At 36.8% G+C, this 18,010-nt stretch overlaps 1 long non-coding RNA gene across 2 annotated transcripts; it reads left to right on the top strand.

Moving 5' to 3' along the window:
• Window positions 1-8,985: 8,985 nt before the first annotated feature.
• LOC113308510 lies at window positions 8,986-12,081 on the top strand. Of its 2 annotated transcripts, XR_003339837.1 has the most exons (4): window positions 8,986-9,041; window positions 10,672-10,795; window positions 11,789-11,934; window positions 12,021-12,081. It is a non-coding gene; the product is annotated as an uncharacterized LOC113308510 (long non-coding RNA). The 2 variants fall into 2 exon arrangements; XR_003339836.1 differs by lacking the exons at window positions 11,789-11,934; window positions 12,021-12,081 and adding an exon at window positions 11,403-11,521.
• The last annotated feature ends 5,929 nt before the right edge of the window (window positions 12,082-18,010 follow it).

The raw sequence follows: 18,010 nt of genomic DNA, 5'->3' as shown, positions 1-18,010 counted from the left end.
TTGTTTATTGAGTTAAGAATGTATATTTGTTCAAAAGGGGAATATACATCATAGAAAAAGGTAGAGAATTTACAGTGTTGAAAATTGTCTATGTGCTCTCTAAAAGCTGTTTACTATCCTCAAAAATCTGTGTTTAAAACTCTTTAGGGACGTTGGTTTGCGTACCAAGAGAAGGTACTCGTACTTTTCTTTTACGAACGCACGAAAACCCCAACTTCAAGTTAGGTCACGAACCGACCGTCAACTTAGAAAATACCTTTTTACAAACTTGTTCATATACATTAACATGAGATGGGAAATTCTCATCCAAGGAGTTCTCCAACCAAGCATGTCTTATGTGTCACGAATCTTCGAAAGCACGGAGAAATCTCTTAATTACGATGGTATTGAAACAAGAGAAAAGAATAGAACTCTGGTTGATGACGAAGTTGGTGAATCATCTGAAGATCTTCCTGGTGTGAATTGTTATTTTGCATATGATCATCAAAATGTTGAGCGTGAAGATTCGATCTCTGCTAATGTTGTTTATGATTTTCTTAAACAATTTGAGGAAGCAAAACTAGAGCTTGTTGAAACACTAAAAGGTCTAGACATGTTAAGGTCTGAGTTGAAAAAGGTTTTTGTTAACCTTGTTCTCATGAAATCTCATGTTCGTGATCTTCTCAATGAGGATATTTTCTCTGAAGAGCTTGTGGGTACAGTTGATGACAAATTCAAGGGTCTTGATACCAATGAAGAGTCTGGAAAAATCTAGTGTACTTTGTTTTCTAATTTATTTTTTAGGAAACTTCTTGTGAGAATATATTCTTGCTTTCGAGAAGGATAACTAAACTTTGGTATAGCATAAATTGTGATTGCACAAGTTATTTCCAACTATTTTCATCTTGCATGTTTTTATATTTATTTATTTAAATTCTAGAGTTTTTGGAAGATGAACTTGTAATATGTAATCATTATTGGTTTAATATATTGCAAAGTCTTATGAGATACATATGTCCTTCACTTTTTGTAAATTGAACTGATATCCCATATACGCTCAGAAGTTAAATTTATTATGTTTTATAAAATGAAAATAAAATAAACTTTGTGAGATTTTTTCGCAGTATCGATCTACTTGTGATCACACTTTTGTGTTATTACTGCACTATACACTCCGTAAGATTTTCTTATGTTGGGTCATACCGATTAAAATTATCCCCTTGTTCGTAACTGGCCTTGAGATTAATTTATATCGATGTTCAGGATACAAATCCATGTGATTTGTTAATGTACGACAAAATCCTTTTTTTCATTAAAGTAAGGTCACTCATGTTGTTCTATTGGGAATGACATCAAATGAGGGAGAGTTCTTAAATGAACTTGTGCTTAATTGCCATATGTTTGTGGGGCGTATGGCTTTGGAATTTAAAGGAGATACTTGTATCTTAAATATCCTAGATGAGCGCTAAGTATTCCATACTATGAGATATCATATAAATAAAATTTGATATGTAATTCCTTTAAGTCTTGAACTATGTTTTGGTTGTATTCATTACGATCCCATGATTTTCGTACCTCTGCCAATTTATATTGGCAAAAAGTAAGAGAATTCATTAGTAGTTTCGCACTACATACATATGGTATTTAGGTTTCACCTATTATTCAAAAGATGTAAGTATTGATTAAGGGGGATAAACTTATCACCGTAGTATTACTTCGAAGTTATGATACAATTGAACTTTGGAGAAGATAATAATACTATGTTTTTGTATAACGACGATTGGGAATATTTGTTTTCAAAGTTGTTATCGCTACGGATCTTCAACAACAAAGATGTTGAGTTGAATACGTTCAGAATCATTGCAACTTGAAGTAACGAAGAATTCAATGAGTTGAAGAAACCAGAGTGTTAGAGCATTGCTCGGTCGAACTCACAAGTGTTGCTATATCAAGCTTGTTGTCAAATTTAGTTGTCAAAAATATATCTTGATTTATAGTCTACAATTAGTTAAGTCTCGGTCTAGGATAAAGGTAGTTGAGAAACGAGCCAGTCATCATTTGGGTTCTACCGTTTGAAGACGAAGATGAACCGAAGATTTTGGAGAACTTCATTAACAAAAATGTAAGTGAAGACTGAACCACCTATTTCTCAAGTTATATTCACCTTTCTATCCTTGAGACGGTTGTCGCATAACTAACTATACTAGCATGCATAGACAAGAATTTCGAGCCGAGAACTAATTATTTAATTTTAGGAATTCCTCGAAATATGATGAATAAGCTTAATGAACATTTCTTCATACTTGATCGAATTTCGATGGAGAACAATTTATTGTTCGGAACCAAATCATGATTCAAGTTTATCATTCAAAAATAGCCTGGAACAGTGGTACGTGTCATTGATGATATTTAGGAATGTTTCGAATTGATTTAGAGAAATATATAACTAATATATTCAGAATACAAGACAGTAGTATCAGTCTTACAAACTGAGAAAACTGTTATATGTCTGAAGCCGTATTACATGTACTTGTACACGTAACAGAGTAGTTATATATCGACTTTCAGATTTGTGTGATTTGCATATTCGTATGTATATCATGGAAAATCTAATTGCTTCGTGATCGGGATAGGTATGTATATTCGCATACAAACCATTTTGGAACTGTGGTAAGGGAACTGATAGACGCATTTATGTGTCTAATTTGTCCCAATTGTTTATATTGTTAGTGCTCGATTTTGTACTTATTTGGTTATTTTATGTCTTTGTAGGTGTTTTTGGAGAAATAAGCTTTTGCGGCGAAATTGGCTCAAAATGTGGCATTTGAACCTCCGTAGATAACGTACCAGAAGCACCCCAGAAGTATGTTGGAAGCACCCCAGAAATACCCCGGAGGAACCCTGAAAAAGTGTTGAAAATATCCCAGAAAAATTACTATTTGCACCCAAGGGGAAAGTGTTATTCGGACTCTCACTATGGATAAGGGGCACCCATTTCAGGGCATGTACTAAAGGGACTCTCGAACTGGATAAGGGGGAGGTCATCTTCATAATTCAAATCTGAAAAAAAGGCGGGAAAACTTGGTTTCACGCTGTTGATTTTGGAAGCAAATTGTTTGAGCTGTTCAGGGAGATTCAATGCTGCAAATTGATTGGGATGAACTTCCCAGACAATAACAAGCCCAGTACAATCGATTGGACCCATCCAATTGGGATGGAATGGCCGAGAGAGGGTTTCAAAGTCCCAACAGAGAGACGTGTTCTGTTTCGAGTTTAGAAGATTTTTGAGAGAATTCTGGAGGACTTTGACGCTGGATTAACATGTACATGGTCCTATTCAAGTCTAGGGAAGAGTTTGGTAGCTATTATATAGCTAACAACACGTGAAAAAAAGAAAACAGAACTGATTATCGTTTCAACCTCAGAGAAGAAAAAGAGGAGATTTCATCGGGATTTGATGACCCTGTTGAGTTATAAAAAGGTTGGGTCGAGTCATAAGAATGGTTAGAAAGTTTTAGGAGAGAGTTAGGAGGAGTTTAGAGACGAGAAGAAGAAGTTACAGGAGGTATTGTTGTTGCTGCTGCTGCTGCTCGAGGAGGAAGAAGAAGACGAAGAACAGACTCGCAGAGTCCGTCGTTCTTTGACAGTCTTAAAAGCAGAACAAGTATCGTTCTTATACAGCAGTAAGGGCTTATCGTTTACAGCAGTCTCAAAAACACTTACCCCTTTGTAACAGTGACGCTGTAACACTTATACAGCGTTGCTAATTCCTGTTTCATCTTATATACATCAATAAAAACACCTATTTTAGCCATGAATACATCTTGTGAGTGTGTTTTTGGGATGAGGAGCTAAACCCAATCCCAGGGGTGACAGAGGAAGCCATTCTCACAATAATTATGTGGTAATCTCTATTTTATTAATTTATGCAATATTTTTATATGATTAATTGCATTGGTAAAAATGATTTAAATGGTTTTTATTAATCAATTGTGTTTTCCCTTGATAATGCATGCTTAGTTTTAGACTCTTGATGCATTATACTTGTGATTAACATTTGATTTTTTTTGGAAAATCTTCTTTTGGCAATATTTAGAATCAACCCAATTATTTAAATTGCATAGTAAAAAAAAAATATTAGATCACATAAGTATTGTTGAATGGTGGAATCTTAACCCCTATTTCTCCATAAAATTTTACGTCAGTTTGCTATTTCCCTAAATTTTATTTAAATCTAGAAATTTTGTTACCTTCACAAGTCTGAAAAGAACCTTTTTACCACTATCTCTACAACCATTTGAAAATACATCAGGAACCGGTTAAAGTATCAAACTGGTATGCGAGCCAATACAATTCTACGTTCTATAACCAGTTTAGTACCCAAACCGGTACGCAACTGAAACGTTCTGTGAACTCCGTAACCGGTAAAGGTCTTGACTTTGCAATCCGGTACATGAACTAAAAAGTTTTGTACACTCCGGAACTTTGAGTTGGTTCAAAGTTTGCAAACCGGTACGTGAACTGAAAAGTTATGTAGAGACTGGAACTCGGTAATTGCAGAAGTTTTCAAATCGGTATGTGAACTGAAAAGTACTGTAGATTCCGGAACTCGGTAATTTCATATGAGTTTGCAAATCGGTCCGCGTACTGTGACTCAGCCGACTCACGAACGGTTCAAGTAAATATGTCGATTTTGATTAAATTGCAATTAAATTATTTCTATGAAGTAATTTGCATTTGATCAATTCTCTAATTAACACTAGACTCATTTGAACACATAATTGTGACTCAAGATTAATGTCTTAATGAACATGAAAATGAGTGTTAAGCTTTTAAGTTCAAACCGGCTAGTTTCGACTAACCATGTTGAACATAGTTTTTATACACGGTTCGGTTACGGTTTACCTAACCAGAGTGTATATCTTGTATATGTTAATAAGATTCAAACCTTTCATCTAACGGTGGATATTGTTTGCTTGGTTCCAAAGCTATATTAGCTTAAACCTAAAGCAACCTAGCTAGGTTTTGAAGTCTATATAAGGGGAACTCTTGGCAACTAGGATCTTTGGATCCCGACACTACTTTTTGTGTGTCCTAGTTGTATCTAGAGTCGTCCTCTCCAGAAACCCTTTTAGGGTTTAGCGGATATAAAGACTTCACTGGGATTCGTGAAGCCGAGATTAGTTATCTTTTATCTTAATAACTAAAGTATCCTGATCTTAATTGTTTGTAGAGCCTTGCTCCAACGATCAAGATAGATAGTAATTGATCGATGTCGTATGCGTCAAAAATAAATTACTTTCTCACTACTCAAAATATAAAATATAGCAAGGATAAGAAATGATCGTTCCCACAAAGAGGATCTAGGTTGTCAAGTTGTTTCGGTTTCTTAAATAAACAAGGGGGGATTTCTGATTTTTATGTAAAGGAAAATAAACTAAAAGCAAATAATGAAATAAACAAGCAAATCAATAAGATGAAGATATTGGTCAAGGATTAGTTTTCATTCACAAACATGAATTTGTAACAATAACTAGAATTGATAATTAATCTCAACTTTTATCAAAAGTCCTAGGATACCTTGATCGCAAGAATATCCGGCTAATTTCCTCTTGTCATCAACAAACACATTAAAAGATGCGAAAGTGAATTCTTCCTAGAAAGCAACCTAAAGTGTAAAAGCACAATTAAGTTTAACTCCCTAAGAGCACTAAGTTCTATGAAATAAGACTAATCAATGCAAACGAACGTGTAAAAGCACTAATCCGTTTTAACAAAGGTTATGATCCACATGTGACTACTAGGATGTATCACTACAAGCAATAATCACAATTATGCTACGTGTATTCAAGGTGTATCACGTTTACGTATAATAAACCCTAAACTAGCAATAGATATGATTACGAGTTCTACCAATTTGCAACTTGACAAAACTAACAATCAATCATACATGGCGATATTTCTAGCGAATCATAATCGATAATTGTGAGACAAAACTAATTTATTGAATGAAAACCCATATTTGGAAATCCAACTTATTCCTTAACCAATAATAAAATCTAAATACTCATGGCATAAGAGTTCATCACAAGAAGAAAAATAATAGTTTCTATCTTTCTAAACCCTAGGCTAAAAGTAGAAAACCCTAGGCTAAAAGTAGAAGAGAAGATAAATTAATTAGGTCTCGTCTCTGTTATATACCTCCGGCCTCCCTTCTCAAAACTAATCCCTTGCCAGAAAATAAGTCGACAGTCCATTATCCAGGCCCAGCAAACAAGTCTAGGTCCAACTGAGTCAGCTACATGGATCAGTGAGTCAACTCGCCGTACTCCGATTCTGGCCGAGTTCAAGCCGATTTTGGGGTATTTCCATCCATATCTCAGGCCATTTCCTGGTCTTTTACGATCATCCATTCATGCACAATTTAATCAAGCATTTCGTGCACCATCTGTAGCTCAAAAAAATCCCAGTAAACCCATATAACACACCACTTCAGCTTGCAATCTTTGTTCTCCAACTGCAGCTGCAACTCCAACACAACTACGAGCTGCACTTTATGACCATAGACTGCATCAAACTCTCAATACCGCAGCTGCACTTCAACCCATCTCTATCTTCTTCTGCAATTCAACACAAGCTCTCAGTAGCACCAGCACCTGAAGTCTCACAACTCCACCTGAGCTTCATATTCTCTGTAACTAACGACAACAGCTTCTTGTTCTTCTCCTTGACTCGAATTCCTCTCTCGAACTCATGAACATCTTGATCACCATCATCGAACCGGTAACTCCCTGGAAAATCCATTTGAGGCTCACACCATCACCCTGTATCTCTGGCAGAACCCATGACCTGCAATGTCTCAACTGCAACAGCTCCTTCTTGACAGCAATTTCTCAAACCACAGACCACTGGAACTGCATCTGAAACTCCATTTCCTGCATAAACTAACCCACTGCCTCGAAACATCACTTTCAGTTCAATTGACCTTGCACAGTTCATTACATCCAACCAACAACGACCTTTTTCTATCCAACTTCAGTTCATTCAGCTGCTTGCACTCTCAATCCAAGACTGATCTCAGCTGCACAGGTCCAATTTCTCAGTTGTATCTTCTCGAAACCAACACCTGCTCTTCCTGTCATATTGTATTCTTTCATATCACTGCTCAACCATCTGACCCTGCAACTCAATCACATCACTCATACATAGTTCAAACCGTTTCAGCTCATGCTTTTACTCTGCAACAAAACAATGCACCTGCAATGTCCATTTACTTGCGATTGCAATACCGTCTCCACTGAGCCATAAACTACCCATTATAGTCCCATTCATACCACCAGAGCCATGGCAGCACCAGCACAACCATCACTACCTACTCCTTATCATCTGTAGCTGCAACACCTACCCATTACTGCACCAACCAATTCTTGCAGACTAATCTGTCCTGCAGCTTGAGCTACATCCACCACCTGCAACTCCATCCTGCTCAGTGACAGCTGCACTACCCTGTACCAGCCATACATCCCAGTACACCACTTAGCAATCAGCAGTGCCCATCTAAAATACCACCTGAACCACTAACAACTTGAACTGCAACTTCAATCTTTCCTTGTACACCCATGCCTGTTGGCCCATCTACTAAACCTGCAATTTCATCTCCATTCGAGTCAAACATACAACGCCACTGCTTCCCTGAGTTCATTACCACAACCAGAAATCAACCATTCAATCAGCAACAAACCTTCATATGCTAGTTCAGCTCAAGAAACTCCACTGTTGTCACAGATACACCACTTCAATTCTCCACTGCCTTGTCCCTCTCAGCTTTCCCTGTAATCTTCACTACAAAACCCTTTGTAAACATCCACCAGTTGTTGCACCAGCTATCACTTCATCTCAGAAACATCAAACTCTTGAATTCTTCCTGTTGCTTTCAAAATCAAAGCAAACCCCCTTCAATCTCAAGTCAGTACCATCATTGAACAACATCAGCTTCTTCATCTTCTCTGTACTCAGCAGCATCGATTCACACTAACCCCCTAATTGCTCAACTGGATCTTCCCCTTTCATCGTCTTCAACAGAATCCATCAGCTCTTCTCGATCTCATTGTCTTCTATACACAGATTGAAACTTCAGCCATTCTTTGCCATGTCCTCGATCCAGACTCAACTGCTGCTGCTCGTTCTTCAATTTCAGAAACAAATCAAAACCCTAACTGCAGTTCTCAATTTCAAATTACAACCTAATTCCTTCCTTGTTTCTGAGATTCAGTTCAAAGACCCATTTGATTTTACCCTAATACGAATCAATAGAGCTCATTTCACAGTGAACCTCATTAATCTCTCGATCTCCATTTCCATCTGAATTCTAATGTAGCCGTCATTTCTTTTCTCTCTGAGTTAGGGAATGAATGATTGAGAAATCATTCTCTCAATTCCAGGTGTTGGTAATAGCCAAAATGTTTATAGGCACCCAGTATATCAATATGGGTCATCCAGTACTCTTCTTGTTCTGTCAGTTATGCAAAACTGACAGCTCATTATTCGCCTACTCCTTGCGCAACCTAGCCTGCTCCAAATATCACTCGCCAGTGAATTGAGCTTTTTGCTTTCACGCTCCAAATTGACATTTTCTCCTTCTTTTGCGCATAATGACTCCATTGCACCTATAGTGCGTTTGGTTCAAGTTTTTGGAAGCCCAGGAATTAGATTCCAGGGAATTGGGCCCAATTACCTCCAACCAAACACTTCATATATTCTTAGAATTAGATTTCTGGGTAATCCAATTACCCCCAAATCCCTCTTTTCCATTCCCTCACCACACCTATGGAAAAGAATCCAATTACAAAAAAAAAAAAACGGAGGAAAGGAATGGTCGAAATTGACCTTCCAACAAATAGTAACCCTAGTGAGGAAAGACGAGGAGAACAGAAGAGATCGAGGAAACGGAGAAGAAGAGAACAGAGGAAGAAGAGATCGAAGAAGAGATCGAGGAAGACGGAGAAGAAGAGATCGAGGAATAATCATGGAAATCGACCATGATTGAGGAACGATTCTATTAGGTTCGTAGAACTAAAGCCTTTTCTTTACCTCTGTTTTCTTTGTTCTTTGAATTGAGATGGGTTTTTTAACTTTTTGATTGAGATGATAAATCGACCATGATTGAGATGGGTTTTTTGAACTTTCTGTATGAAATTGTTTGATTTAATAGATTATACAGTAGGTTTGTTGTTAATTGAAGTTTAGATATTGTATGGATTTTAATTTTGAATTCATAGATTAGGGTTTACCCCTGTTCTTCCCCATTTTGGAATTAGGGTTCCCGCTTTAGAATTTACAGATGATGAACAATGAATATGAGGTGATTTGAGAATTAGGGTTATGGTAAATTGAAGATGAATTGGGTTTCTCCTGTTTGATTTGAGTTACAAGAAGAATAGTTAGATGTTGTTGGAGAAGTTAGGTTCTAGGTTAAATTACAAGAGGTGCAGATGAGTTGAATTGATGGTGATTATTCATCCTCCTCTGTGTGGATTCTAAGCTTCCTTCTGAGGATTCTTCTTTCAGCTCATGAGGATTCTTCTTTCAGCTCATGAGTGCCTTATACTATTGCGCTGCTTGTCATTGGTGTTGGACTTGGATCTTTAGGTGAAATTCTTCTTACTCATCTTTTTTAATTGGATGTTTATATTCTTGAACTAAATTAATTTAGTTATGTGGACCTCATTAGCTTTTTGAAATCTGCTTTTGCTTTTTCAATTGAACTTTTTTTTATCGAATTTTGTTTTTTGTTTTTGTATTTTGCTTTAGTGGTTTGACGAAATAACTGATAAAATTGCAGTGATTAAGTGGAATTTAGCTTAGTTTCGTTGTTTTATCGCTTTGTGCACTGCTTTTTTCTCAATTTATTTTTAGTTTGGTTGTTTAGGTGATTCACATGCTGAATTTTGTTAGTTGGGAGGATGATCGTCACACCATACAGATCGTTGTTTGAAAAAGACTGTTGTGATGACCTATGTTATAATTGGTATTGCGGCTTTAGGTGATCGATAATAGAAAGGAAAGCAATCTAATCGGCTTGTTACAACTGTTTTTCTTTCGTATAAAACTGAAAGAGACCACCTATGCACTGTTATGAGGACTGTCCCTTCATGAGGAAGAACATGGCTGTTAAAATGAATTTTGTGGCTGTAACTGCGGAAACTGTCTTTGATGCAGACCGTCTATATAAAAAAGTCCATCGTCATGATAACTCAATCAGTCTCATTTACATAGTTTAGAAGTTGGATGGTTTCGAATTCTGTTTAAGTTATGCATTTAAGACTATTAGATTCTATATTTTCACCAGCTTCATGTGTTATGATATTTACAACTTACGCTAAGTTGCCAATAAACAATAGAATAATGCAACACACTCCTTGGCCTTTGAATAATGAGTTGATGTTGATTGAAAGATGTAAAAGCATTTATCACTTCTCCTCTGTAAACAGTAAAATACTTTTCCAGTATCTTCCAATTGAGTTTTCCAACTCTAGAACTTGTGAATTACAAACATTGCTTTATTTCCATCTCTCTTTATGTGTTGAAGTGTGTGTCTATACATCTATATCTCCATCTCTCTTTATGCATTATTGAGGCTATAACATCAAATGGGTTTCTTTATCGATGAATTTCTTTTGCTTGTGATGACAGTTATTACGAAACAACATCAAAAGGAGATATAACATTATAAATACTAAGGAGATATTCCAGCTCATTCGTCAGATTCTCAGACATAATCGTCGTTTATACCTTTCCTGAATCCGAAATTGACAAGGTAATCCGAAAAAATCTTAAATGTCACCTTCCTGGTCATTGGTACTTTTCCCATAACTGTTACTCTTTACAATTCAGCATCAGTTGTACTTGTTTTGTAATGACGATATCATGATAGCATTGTAGCCTTTTTAGTGTTTAAATTTGTCACCTCAGCATTACTGGTGGTTTGCCTATCTGGCTTGTATAATAGTTCTTGCACTTACACTCAAACTTCTTCTTCTGACAGTTGAACATCTTCTTCAAACTGAGTTTATTAGTTAGGCTTCTGATTTGTGTTTCTTTTTGAATTTGGGTATAACTCCATTAAACCCTTACTAGCTCTAACTGGAGTATATCTTAGGATAACTGTTTAGGTTCATTTAAAGTCTACCCCGTGCCATAAATTTATTTTTGTTTTCAAGTTTTACATAGAAAATTCCTTACAACATAATTAGTATTCTAGTTATGAGTATTTTAGTTAGTTAGGGTCAGTATTATAAGTGATTCAGGAGTGTTACAAACCTAGGTCAGTATTCTTTTGGTTATTAGTATTCTAGTTATGAGTATTTTAGTTATGCTCTGTTTATTATGCTTGACTGTTATTTTCTTATGCGTGTTGAACTCAGACCAACTTCCAGTATGGCTCCTCTATTCTTGACAAAGAAAAGAAAACTAGAAATGATGAATGATAATATCCGAACAACGTTGGATGCTGTAACTTTATTTTACGTCTACTTTTATTCATATGTTCTGCGTTATCAAAGTTGCGTGTTAAGATCAAATGATCGTTTTGAAATGACTATTGTACGACTGTGGGTGATGCAAGATTTAGTTTACAAAAGCGACACAAAATGTAAATCGCAACTTCGCCTCGATAGACGTACTTTTCGAATACTTTTCCATAAGCTGTCCACCATAAGCGGACTAGAAGATAATAGGAATTCTGATGTTAAAGAAATGGTTGCGGTATTTTTGTATGTAATTGCACATCACCATAAGAATAGAGTTGTAGGGTTTATGTTCAAGCGATCTGGAGAAACCATTAGCAGATATGTGAACACGGTGTTGAAAGGAGTTATTAGACTTCAAGGGGAGTTGCTTAAACAACCAGTTGCAGTGGCTACAAGTTCTGTTGATGAGAGATGGAATTGCTTCAAGGTATGAACTCAGACTTTGATGTTTCATGTCTTTTAAGAATATACCCCGTATCCTTAATGAATCAGTAATACCTTGTTTACCTTTAGAACTGCCTAGGGGCATTAGATGGAACACATATTAGTATCCATGTGGCAACCGAAGACAATCCTAGGTATCGTACAAGGAAGAGCTCGATTGCAACTAATGTATTATGTGTGTGCTCCCATAACTTGGAGGTTATATATGTGTATCCTGGCTGGGAAGGTTCAGCTGCCGATTCTTGTGTTCTTATAGAAGCAATATACAAAAAGAATGGCTTAGAAGTTCCACAAGGTAAGTTCATTAGTGTATTAAAACTTAAATCTGTGGATTAATGGGTGTTTCTAGTGTTCTTTAGTGAGATAATGATGGTTTTTTGCATGCTGACTTGTCTAGGTTACTATTACCTTGTCGATGCCGGTTATCCGAATAGTGGAGGATTTCTTGCGCCTTTTAGAGGTCAACGTTATCATTTAAAGGAATGGGGGCAAGGTCGTTTAGAACCAAGGACAGCTGAAGAACTATTCAATATGAAACATTGTAGGGCTAGGAATGTGATTGAACGCGTTTTTGGATTGTTGAAAATGAGATGGGCAATACTTCGGAGTCCTTCATGGTATCCAGTAAACATATATTGTCGTTTTATCATGGCTTGTTGTTTGATCCATAACCTTATTAGGAGAGAAATGCCTATTGATGAATTTCTACCAGAAGATAATTATCAAGATGGACCAGTTAATTTGGTTTCTCCTCAAGAAAGTCGAATGATAGAATTTGTTGATTCCTCAGATTATTGGGCTGTTCATAGGAAAGAGTTAGCTGATCAAATGTGGGAAAGATGGACTGCACGTAGAAGTAGACGCGTAGTTAGTTAAAAAACTTTGATTTTCCTGTATTAGTCTTCTTGAATTCTTGCTTATACAATTGAAAAGTTTCTGATGCAATTTTATAAAAGTTTCTGATGCAATTTATAAAAGTTTCTGATGCAATTTTCATCAGTGTTTCTGATGCTACTTTATAAAAGTTTCTGATGCAATTTTTTCTGTTATCTACTGGAGAACTCCCTCTTAGGAATCTTGGGTGTCTCTGTTATCTACTGAACTTTCTTATAAGGATTGTCTTTCCCTTATATGATGGGGTTGTCTAGTAGCATGCTGTGACAAGTCAGGAAGGTGTTCGTTTGAATGTATGTTACAGGAGTGTTGTATGTTACAGGAGTGTTTAACTTATTTTGTGTGAATGCTTGTAAACAGGAAAGTAATGGCACCTCATCAGAGTTGGATAGAAGCTGAAGATAACATATTGGTTGATATATTGACGGAACTTACGCTCGATGGCAAGTGGAAAAGTGATACCGGATTTAAATCGGGCTACTTGAAAGTTATTGAGCAGAAACTAATTGAGAAACTACCAACTTGTGGGTTAACTACTACCAACATCGATTCTAGAATCAAGACTTTGAAGAAACATGCGATGGCCATCAATGAAATGGTAACTATTGGCAGTGGGTTTGAATTTGATTATATCAACAACAATCTTGTGTGCGAAAAAAGTTTATTTGATGACTGGGCTAAGGTATTTTACGTATTCTGTAGCTATTTTATCTCTGGTGATTTATTCAGTAGCAAAAAGATTTATATGTTGTTGCTAGGCAGTATATGATGAGTGCCAAATATTGTATAATTTTATCCCTTTTTGTTGGCATTTAACTCATCTTTTGCGCAGTAATTCTACATTTTATCCCATATTCTGTATTTTCATTGTTTTCAAGAATAAATATTTTTCTTACTTAATTTTGCATTTTTAGGTAATAAATAAAGTTTGGATGAATTGCGGAGCGAAAAGAGAAGAAAAGTAGTGAAAAGACGGGAGGAATTACACAAGGAAGCCGCGAAGAATGTCGTGCACAAGACCAAAAGGCTAGAAGTGGGCTTGAAGAGGAAGAATTGTTCTTAAAGAAGACATGGGTCTGGCATACCCAAGGCCCAAAACCCTCACCCGAACCCATTTTATATATCCAAGCCCGTCTCGGATTTCAGCCGTCAGATCGAAGCATTTCAGCATCATACGGTCGCTCCTATGCCTGTGCATCAAATCCCGATGATTCCGCTAAACACTACAACACCTAACCTAATCTCGCACCGTAGACTTCGTTGTATTTTACATCCTACGGTCGCTACAAGCTGCTTCTTTCTTAGCCGTCCGATCCACCTACCATCTCCATATCCAGCGGCTTCAGCTCGTGGTAAACACATCTTGATACACCCGCCTAACACACTAATACTCGAACCCTATGACCTAGCCAAACAGCTCCCTACCCTAACCCATATCGACCTCCACCTTCTTCTTCCTCTCCCCCTCTCTGCAACAGAACCACCATACCCTGCCGTACCACCACCTATTCCACTTCCACAACCACCACTACCTACACCAACTACCACCAACTCCACCATCTCCATCATTACCCGACACGACCCATCCCCCTAATTCGAAGCGCTTTAACCTCTCTCACCAACTGACCTAGGTGAGGGTTGATAAAACACCTCAAATTAGGGAGCAATTGTAGCGATTGGGAGCATGAGAAGGACCGAGAGAGGCAGAGAAGACATGGGGCGACGTCAATTCAAAGTTTTGGTGAGTAAATTTCGGAGATTGAAAACCCTAATTTCAATTCTAGGGTTTCGGAAAAATTGGGTATTTGGTGATATAAATAGGGGGTGATGTAGAGGGGTAGAGGGGGATGATCTCTGGACTAGCCAGAAAAACATTTTGTTCTGTTTTATTTCACAATTTCAATTTCAGTTATTGCATGACAGTTGATAGTGAATGTTATATGATGTTTTGATTTTTATCTTCAATGTTGAGAATGTTGTTTCAATTAGCATATGTGACGAATGTTGATGCTGTTAACATGTTTTTCATGAACTAAGTTACTGCAGCTAAGGCTCAGATGAAGCCTTAGTGCATTGTTGGATGATGAATTGCTAGGTTAGAGCCTTAATGCTTGTTTTTCTTGAGCAATGGGAGAGATTAGTGCTCATCTGTGTGCTTGTGATTGATTGTACTGTCAAAAGACAGTCAATGCTAGGAGCACATTAGTTGAGCAAGCTGATTTTCTTTCCATTCCAATTGTATGCTTAGGGTCTTAATTTCAACCTAGAACTATATTGTTTGGCTAGGACACCAAGGTGGATTCTAAGCCATTAGCTTATCCACAATTCCTTTCTTCAGTCACTTACAATTCCAGCTCTGCTTTTATTCACTGCTTAGTTACTTTCCTTTACTGTTTTGCTTAGTTCTTGCATTTTGAAGCTGTGTGCACTGAAGTCAGTGCACAATCTCACCCCTGCCCTTGGCTTACATCCTTGGTTCCTTGCTGTTGTTATTTTATATCATCTGCCATCTAATCCTTGCTGTGCTGCCATCTTGTGATAACTGTTTTAGTTCTTTGTATCTGCCTTCATCCATCACTGCTCACTGCCATAGTGCTTTGCACCCATTGATAGCTTAGGAAAATTCTTGTATGCTCCCGCTCCCTGTGGACTAACTCTTTCTTATCCCTATATTATAAAGCTTGACCTTGTATACTTGCAAGTTTTATGTGTTTTCCATTTGCACACCAGTATATGCATCATATCCTCATCCAAGATGGCAGTATGGCACAACTTTGTTTTACATGATTATATGCAAGTTAAAACATTTCATTCTCTGCAACAACCAGCATGATTTATGTATTTGTACTGCTACATTTCCGTATCCATAACAAGGCTCTGTTATAGCTAGGCTCCTTGCACCATACAGTACTAGGAATTAGAATAAATAATGTTTCTGTTGGCAGCAAGGATTTCACTATCTTCGTCTGCGAGGATGAGTGCACGTTTAAATAGCTGAGACACACCTATTTCACGCCTGCCAGTACCAAACTGTATGTCTGCAAAAGCTGTATTTAGGTTCTTAGTATTGTTAATCCCATACTATCTTGTTATTAGTTGTATTAATATATGCTTACGAACTTGGTGCTTAATTTACAGACTAGCATTCATCTAACATTCTAGATCGAGTTCTGAATATTATTAGAGTATATCTTGATCATCTCTCCTGAAATGACTTCTCTCCGTCTATATTTAGTTTTGCCTTTTAACTGTTTCTTTCGAGGCTAAAGCACTTGGAATATTTTGCTTCATTAAAATGTTGTTGCTTCTGGTTCTGCATTGTTACCAGCAACCAATCAGGTGGGATTACAACCCTCTTTTGTAAACATATATCATTTGCTCAAACTGCAAACCATTGAAGGAAGTTGTTGATGGCGATTTCTGTTCAGTAGCATTTCTATTTCTGATTGAAAATACTAAGAAAAAATTTTGATTTTGTTAATGAAATATTTCTGGTAGGAGTCTGATTGAAACTTCTCTAAGAAATTCCTTTTTAACACTCACTGAGATTGGAAGACATGACCTTGTAAATTGATTGTCATCTGCTCTATCAACACTCAAAACCTTTGTCACAGTGGATTTCAGTACTTGTTTTATGAATGTTTAACAAGTTACAGAACCATTTTCAGTATTTTTGCATAACTGGATTATTATTACATTGGTTTATTACATATTCTTCTTTATCAATTGGATGCACCATTTTTCCATGCTTGTATCTGTATGTTGTAATTATGCTTGTATCTTGTTTAACCTGATGACGCTGCAAACCTGCAAACCTGCCATGTGAGTTTCCTGAATACAAATAATTACAAGGTTTCCAATTCCTGATGAGAACTCTAAGGTTTTCAAGTTTCTGTTTGTCACCTAGTTTGGTAACAAGTTTCTGTTTGTCGTTTTTGTTCTTGCAGTCTCATACAAATGCAAAAGGGACTGTATGGGAAAGCATTCCCTCATTTAGATGCATTAGTTGAGATATTTGCTGAAGATAGGGAAAATGGTAAAGGGGCTGCTTCACTTGCTGAAGAGCTAGAAGAGATCGAGAAAGAAGACGAACAAGAAAAGGAAGAAGAAAATGATCAACAACAAAGTAATCAGTCCGAGTCAAACAGTGGTAAAGGTAGAAGGAAAAGGGTACGTTCATCATCCTTTGACATTGTATCCGGTGAATCAAGTGGAGATTCAAATGGCCTTAGTTTGATGGCTAATTCGTTTAGCAAATTTGTGACGGGTACACTTGATCACTTTGAAGCGGTTCGTGGGTCCCTTACTCAAGAAGCCGATGTCAATAAACGCTTGCTTGAGGAGTTGAATAAGATAGATGGGCTCACTGAAGATGAGGTGATAGATGCCGCATCTATTATTCTCGATTCATCTACAAAAACAAAGGTTTTCTTCGGCATGGGGGAAGAAAAACGATCCAACTATGTGAAGAACAAGATTCTTAAGTAATGTAGCTTATGTTTGTGAGTGATGTTAGGAGGAACTACTAGAAACAATACTTTTCAGTCCTTGCTGTTTTAGTATTACAACTTGTTTGTTTTGAATTTTTTGAATTTTTTGAATTTTTTGAATTTTTTGAACTACTAGAAACAATATTTTGGTTTAGAAATTTGAAATTCAAACTTTTAGAATTGGTTTGTTCTTAGCTATCAAAGTTTCAAAGGGGAGGAAGGGTACTAAAGTGATTTGGCATTTATTGATTACCCTATAATTGGATTATGTCAACCAAACAATAATATTTGAATCAGGAATCTCATTCTTAGGAATCCAATTCCAGGAATTGGATTACCTTGTAATTGTATTCCCGGGCTTCCAAAAACTTGAACCAAACGCACTACTAATACACTTAAAAGCAAACATAAGATACATAATTTACATGAAAACTCGCAAAGAAAGCATAAACAATAGATAATAATCAAGGTGTTTTAGACACCTATCAAGTTCCCCCACACTTAGACTTTGCTAGTCCTCGAGCAAATCAAACAAAATAATTATAAAAAGAATACATACAACTCCGTCTCGTCGAGGATACGGTTACTCTTAGCATGAATAACAGGCCTTTAAACCCCTAGGTGTCCCTAGTGGACGAGTATTAGTCTCGTGAAGGTTTACAAGAGGTATACCTA

This window comes from Papaver somniferum, chromosome 9, assembly GCF_003573695.1.
Source record: "Papaver somniferum cultivar HN1 chromosome 9, ASM357369v1, whole genome shotgun sequence".
Classification (NCBI taxonomy): Eukaryota; Viridiplantae; Streptophyta; class Magnoliopsida; order Ranunculales; family Papaveraceae; genus Papaver; species Papaver somniferum.
The sequence above is the reverse complement of the archived record's forward strand: the minus strand, read 5'-3'. Positions and strand labels throughout refer to the sequence as shown.